The sequence below is a fragment of the Siphateles boraxobius genome, unplaced genomic scaffold (genome assembly GCF_051911475.1).
Source record: "Siphateles boraxobius isolate OS27281-9 unplaced genomic scaffold, OSU_SipBor_1 138, whole genome shotgun sequence".
Classification (NCBI taxonomy): Eukaryota; Metazoa; Chordata; class Actinopteri; order Cypriniformes; family Leuciscidae; genus Siphateles; species Siphateles boraxobius.
In genome coordinates, this window is record NW_027508742.1 from 96,666 (window position 1) to 103,282 (window position 6,617).

A 6,617-nucleotide genomic window follows, 5' to 3' on the forward strand; every position below is an offset into this window, starting at 1 on the left:
TCCGGCTAATCTAAACTATGCAGCCTAACATTGAATTATAGAAGTCTATAATGTTGTTATGTGTATGCTAAGCCCAAGAGATGTGTTTTTAGTCTAGATTTGAACTGACAGACTGTGTCTGTCACCCATAGCTCGGCGTCTTTGACATCTGCATGTTTGTTCTGGCAACTTTCAGGACCCATTTTAATCCAATATGCCCTCATGTCTTCATCAATTTGATCACAACATGCAGGATCCCAGCTAGCAGGATTTGCGGCCTCTTTTTGTGTCCTCTCCTCCGCAGGCGTGGCGGGGATTCCCTCCATCTCCCGGCTGACCCACGAGCAGGTGAACTGTGTCTGCAGATTTAAGATTAGGTGTCTGTGAAGCGCTTCAGGGGCTGAAGTGTCTGAGTCGGTCCCTCTGTCTCAGTCTCAGTCTACCCGTCTGAGTGAGATGGCTGTGAGGCTGCGGCATCGTCACGGCGGGCATCTTGACTGGTGTTTAAGTACCAGCCTTAAAAACCAACCCGTGTAATATGCGTGTCATTGTAAAATAACTCCCCCAAATTCCCTGAAATATTACCGATGACATGATGAGCTGCTGCCACAGCTCAGGATCCCACTGCAGGTGTTTCACCCACAGCACCGATGCTAGACGATGTTAGCCGAAGCTAGCCTGCAGGTCTCCTGCTGTGGGTCTAGTCTTCGTCTGGATGAAGATTCAGCAGCCTTGAAGTGGGGGTGTGTGGGCGATATGGCAAAAAAAAAATTGGGATTTACGATTTTATCACGATTCTTTTTCATGTTGGTTTTACTATTTTGCAAGTGACTAAACAGTACAGTCACACATAATTTATCGTATGTTCTTTCTGGCATTTTGCCGCTATGCCGTATAGCAATAGCAGTGACGTAAATGAAAATCATTGACATGATTAGACCAGTAGCTGATTAGACAGAGGTTACCCCATGTCACATCTATCCAATCACCTGCTTTTTAAAAATGTTTCTTATGCTCCAATTAGAGTCTATTTTTGTTTGCGCTGAAGTACATTTAAAAAAATACGCCGGTGCGCTAATCCACCTGTGCGCTAATCCGCCGGTGTGTTAATCCGCCTGTGCGCTAATCCACCGGTGCGCTAATCCGGCGGTGCACTAATCCGCTGGTGCGCTAATCCGCCGGTGCGCTAATCCACCGGTGCACTAATCCGCTGGTGCGCTAATCCGCCGGTGCGCTAATCCGCTGGTGCGCTAATCCACCGGTGCACAAATCCGCTGGTGCGCTAATCCACCGGTGCACTAATCCGCTGGTGCGCTAATCCACCGGTGCACTAATCCGCTGGTGCGCTAATCCACCGGTGCACTAATCCGCCGGTGCGCTAATCCACCGGTGCACTAATCCGCTGGTGCGCTAATCCGCCGGTGCACTAATCCGCTGGTGCGCTAATCCACCGGTGCACTAATCCGCTGGTGCCTTAATCCACCGGTGCACTAATCCGCTGGTGCGCTAATCCACCGGTGCACTAATCCGCTGGTGCGCTAATCCACCGGTGCACTAATCCGCTGGTGCGCTAATCCGCCGGTGCGCTAATCCACTGGTGCGCTAATCCACCGGTGCGCGAATCCGGATGAATCATCAGGGTCCAAGCTGTCGTGGACTTGGACTCTTATTTTGAAACTCTGTTGTGTTTTGTTTAGTTCCTGTTTCTCTGCTCTGTTCAGTTTTGTTACTGATTATCTCCTCGTTAGTTTCTATGGTTAGGTATAATTATCATGCCTTGTATTTAAACTCCTGTTTTTGTTCAGTCCCTTGTCGTTTATTGTCTTTTGTAATGTGTATATCTCCTACGTTTATGATTAAAGTCTATTTAGAGAATTCCTCTCCGTGTGTGTTGCTTGTCCAGTAACGTTACAATGGATCAATGGATCTTATGATGTGGTTTTTACAGCAAAGTTCACTTTGAATCTTCATTGAAAGTTAGGGTTTGATCATAATATGTGTGAACTCAACATTTAAATTTAGATAAATCGCATATCATTTGATGCCACAATTTCAAATGAATGTGAAGATATAATTTGCTACTCAAAACCACTGTATGCAGAAAAATACTAATTTGAGAACCAAATTTCCAATAAAAGTTTGAAAATATCAAATAGAAATCAAACAAAACCTTTGAGGCCTATATAATCTCACAGCAAACACATCATGCACATCATGCTTTTATATCATTGTAAAACGACACTTGTTTTCTACTATGTTTGATGTAATATTATTGGTTAATTATAGCCTGTGATTGGTTGAGACGGGTGGCAATGCTTTGGTCGTCATGGAAACAACGCCTCATGACAGGTTAGAGCAGCGGTGAGTAACTGGTTTATTTCCCAGACTCCTCAGCGCTGCATGTGAGATCATCACTGCCCTCTGCTGGTGGATCTGAAATACAGGCAGAGCTTGAATCATGAGGAATACAGATTTCCTTGATCTGGAAAACACTCCACAGCTCCACGTCAGCATCATCACACAAATCAACACGTTATATTTACATATCTCATAGTATTTGAAGAAATCAAATGGCTTTATATCCATTTTACAGAGACACATTCATGAGCTCTCGTGTAAATACAGTTGTGCTGCTTCATATTTTTGTGGAAACTGACATTTTATTTTCCAGGATTCTTTGATGAACAGAAAGTTCTAAAGAACAGCATTTATTTGAAATAGAATCTTTTGTCACTTTATAAATGTGTTTGCTGTCACTTTTGATCAATTTAATACATCCTTGCTGAATATGCATTGGCATTTAAATTGATGATTGGTTTTATTATTTTAAATGATTATTATTGTAAACTAATACATAACTTTAGTCCTGCACTGAGAAAAAAAAGTTTTGTCAGTTCTACGTAGAACTTCTACTTCATGTGGTAACATCTAGAAACACTGGTTTGGTTGTTGAAATAAAATAAATGATTTAAGATTTATGATGATAAGTGAGTTCAACCTGAAAAACAAGGTTTCACTGACGCACAACTGTCAGCTGATATAACCTGATTTCTCCAACCAGGTAAAATTACTTAATAAGTCTGATATCATCTTTTTTGTTTTATGTGATGAAAGTAATTTTCCACTTTGATGTAAATACACTCAAAAAAATTATTCATTATCCTTACTTAATTAAATTGAAGACATTTTTTTACACAATTTAACTGAATTCATTCAAAATAAATCAGTTTTGTTGGGTCGACACAATTTAGTTGGTTTAGATTAAATTAATTTACTCTAGTATTTTTAACCTCATTACATTATTCAAACTAAATATTTATGTTGGGCCCAACTCAATTTTTAATTAATTTACTGAGGCTTAATTTTCTAACAAGTATTGTCATTCATCATTATGCACAATGTATAGTAAAGTCAGGTGTCAGTTCTAGATCCTCTAATCTGAGTTAGAAAAGTAAGACTGATTAGCTTTTATAGCCAATTGCTAATAAGATTAGTTAGTCATTGTTTCAGCCTAAAATCAGTACATGATGTTTGATAACTGCATGATTTGTGTTATCTTAGATCTACATTTCTGACATTACTCTGACATTATCAGCTCTGATTACAGATCTCGCAGAATCAGAGGCATTTTCTGTAAAGCTGCTTTGAAATGATGTGTTGTAAAAATCGCTATACAAATTAATGTGAATTGAGTGTTTATGCGACTGGATTCTGTCACTGAAAGATCTCTCTGTATTCAGGCTGATAGAGAAGCAAGAACAGAAAACGGAGACAACGGAAAGAAAGAAATGATTTATTAAATAAATGCAGTTGTGAGAGAATAACAGCAGAGACGGAGAATCAGCAGTTTGACAGTCATGATTATCAGACGGATTTATGGAGATGATTACAGAGAAATAATCTCTTCACTAATACAAATGAATGAAACACAATAATACACAACATTACAACAAGAAATGAGGAGAAGACAGAGACAGATTGAACTAAAAATTAATCAGTTAACTTCACTCTAATTAGATTAAAACAGTCAGGATGTGTAATGGCTTTTATATTTTTGTAAGAGACTCTAACAGCAATGGCATTAATGTAATCGCTGAGCTTCTCATATATAAACTCTTCATATTCTTCATGTACTAGTTGACACCACTGAGACTGAAAAAGGGAACAAACTTTTTCTGTAATTTCCTCGCTAACGTTCGAGTTTTTCACATGTCTCTTCAGCTCATATGCCTGTTCTTCTCCAAATATCTTCAACTCATAACATGTTTTTTTCTTAGTGGGGAATTTCACTTTAAATCCTTCATGTATGTGTGTTTTAATATGGTCTTTAATAGTTCTACTTGTCTCTTTACGTTTTTTCTCATTCTGGAAGCATATAAATGTTGATCTACGGTGTTTTTCATTAATCTTTTCTTTTAACCACTGTAGTGTGTTTTTAATCATAGGATCTTTATCATTAATCAGGATCTTTAGCTCTTTAACAATGTTTCCTGATGCACCGTAAAAGTCCTGGAAGGCGATGACAACCTTTATATTATAATTACTGTACATTTCCTCAGAGAACTGAATTAACTGACTCATACAACATTCACAAACTGTTCTGTCTAAACAGGGACTATATTTAGTAAATATATAAATAGTTTTTATAATTTTCTCTTTTCCTTTAATTTGTTTTTTTATTTCACGAATGCATTGAACTTCACTGTGAACCATATGAATAACTTTTGCTTTTAAAACTTTAACTGGATTAAATGGTCCGATTAATTCAGGCGATCCGTCTTTAAGTTCGATCACAGCAAAACCACACTGATTGAGAAATTTATTTTTATCGATATTACAATTCTTTATGACCCCTAAAACCTTAGCAGACATTTCTTGATTTTCAGAAAAAAATGAATATATAGGAAGCAGATAATCGAAAAAATTAGACATTAATTTAGTTACAATTATTTTTACATATTTTTCCCTGTCACTCAAATCGATAATCTTGATGTTGTCATGTTTATCTCTGTAGATCCACGGCTCCTTGTCCGTCTGCAACTCCCTCAACCTGACAAAACATCCAGAGAGAAAGCAGATCAATACACACACTAATGACTAATTACAGCATTGACTTCACAGGGTTAACGAGAGCAGAGAAGACTTTAGCATTCGATGTTCTTCCACTAGAAAAGGGAAAACACTTTGGTCTGGCAGAACATTTCCCAAAAGTGAATACAGTACAAAATGAGCTTTTAACCACTCCCATAGTGTATGATTACAGAATTAATAATTTATGTTTATTAAACACTGATGCAAAAACACAGTTTGTAGGAAAAGGCATTTTTGTTAGTTTTGTTTTGATTATAAATCATATAAATGTATTGAGAGGTCTTTATTTCACAAGCAGGGCTTTTTATCCAATTAATTTGGCAAAAGCAATATGTTTTTATCAGTTAAAAGTAAATTAGGCACTTTTATGGCAAATACCATATTTTTACTGTATTCCACAGTTACTGAAAAATTTGCTTTGAGCAAAACTGAAAATCGTACAAAAACATTGTTCTCAAAACACATTTGGCAGTTTTGTCTATTCTCAGCAGCACATCAATCTACAACATTTTTAAAACATTAAATATTAGATCGACTTACCGAAGAACCGACTTCGGGTTTTTAGGCCATCTATAGAGGTTTGGAAGAAAATGAAATCAAATGTGTGTTTTATTGTGTGTTTATTCCTGCACATACTGTATACGTGTATATGTGTTGTTCCCTTTCGAAGGGAACTCAACAATACGTCAACGACGCTATGGGGAACGCCTCAGGCGTGACAGGTGTCTGAAATCACTATCAAATCACGTCAATCATATTGACCGGCGACAGCCCGTGAATCATTAGCGTGAATGATTAACGTGCGACCTGGAAGTATAAAGGGGCGCCTTGCAAACATGACAAATCATCTCATCGTCTTCAGGGACTGTCTGTTTGAAAACGCTATTCAATGAAACGGTAAGAAAATTAAATGTACAGCACACGAGTGTGCTTTTCTTGCCTGGGAGAAGAGCGCGCACGGGAGATTCTCGAGGGAATCCTCTGTGTGAACTGTGAGCGTTTTTCTCTTAAAACGCTCGCTCTCGTCTGGCCCTCTTCTCGAGTGAAGGGGGCTCAACGTCTGGTTCTCATGGTCCCGCTCGTGCCGAGGCAGAGCGGCGGCTTGCATCATGGGCTTCCAGATAGAGCTCGTCGATCATCTTGAGAGTGCTGTAAACCTCTCAGATGATTCGACGGCTGACGAGGGCGAACTGCAGGTCGATGACGAGGATTTTTCACCGACGGTTTCCTGCAGTTGCTGCTCTTCAGGACGAGCAGGAGATGGCTGAGGAGGTTTATAATCAGGTAGATCCTGAACCCTCTCAGCCACCCTGCCCCGTGTATGCAGGTCTGGTGGATGTTGTGGGGCTGTAGCTGCCATGGCAACGCACTAGAGGAGAGACCGCTCGCGGTAGGCTCGGCGATCGGTTTCTCCCCGGCCATACACCACCAGCTCAGGGAGCCTTCCATTCCTTCCTGATCTTCACACGGAGATCGAGAGGGCATGGAAGAGCCCATGCTCTGCCCGTATTCACTGACATCAGCGGGTTAATTTCGCTGATGTTGAT

At 39.5% G+C, this 6,617-nt stretch overlaps 1 long non-coding RNA gene across 1 annotated transcript; it reads left to right on the forward strand.

The window, feature by feature from the left end:
* The first annotated feature begins 6,192 nt into the window (after positions 1 to 6,192).
* On the forward strand, positions 6,193 to 6,403 carry LOC143738108 (uncharacterized). Its single transcript, XR_013203834.1, has 2 exons — positions 6,193 to 6,266; positions 6,305 to 6,403. It is a non-coding gene; the product is annotated as an uncharacterized LOC143738108 (long non-coding RNA).
* Positions 6,404 to 6,617: the final 214 nt, after the last annotated feature.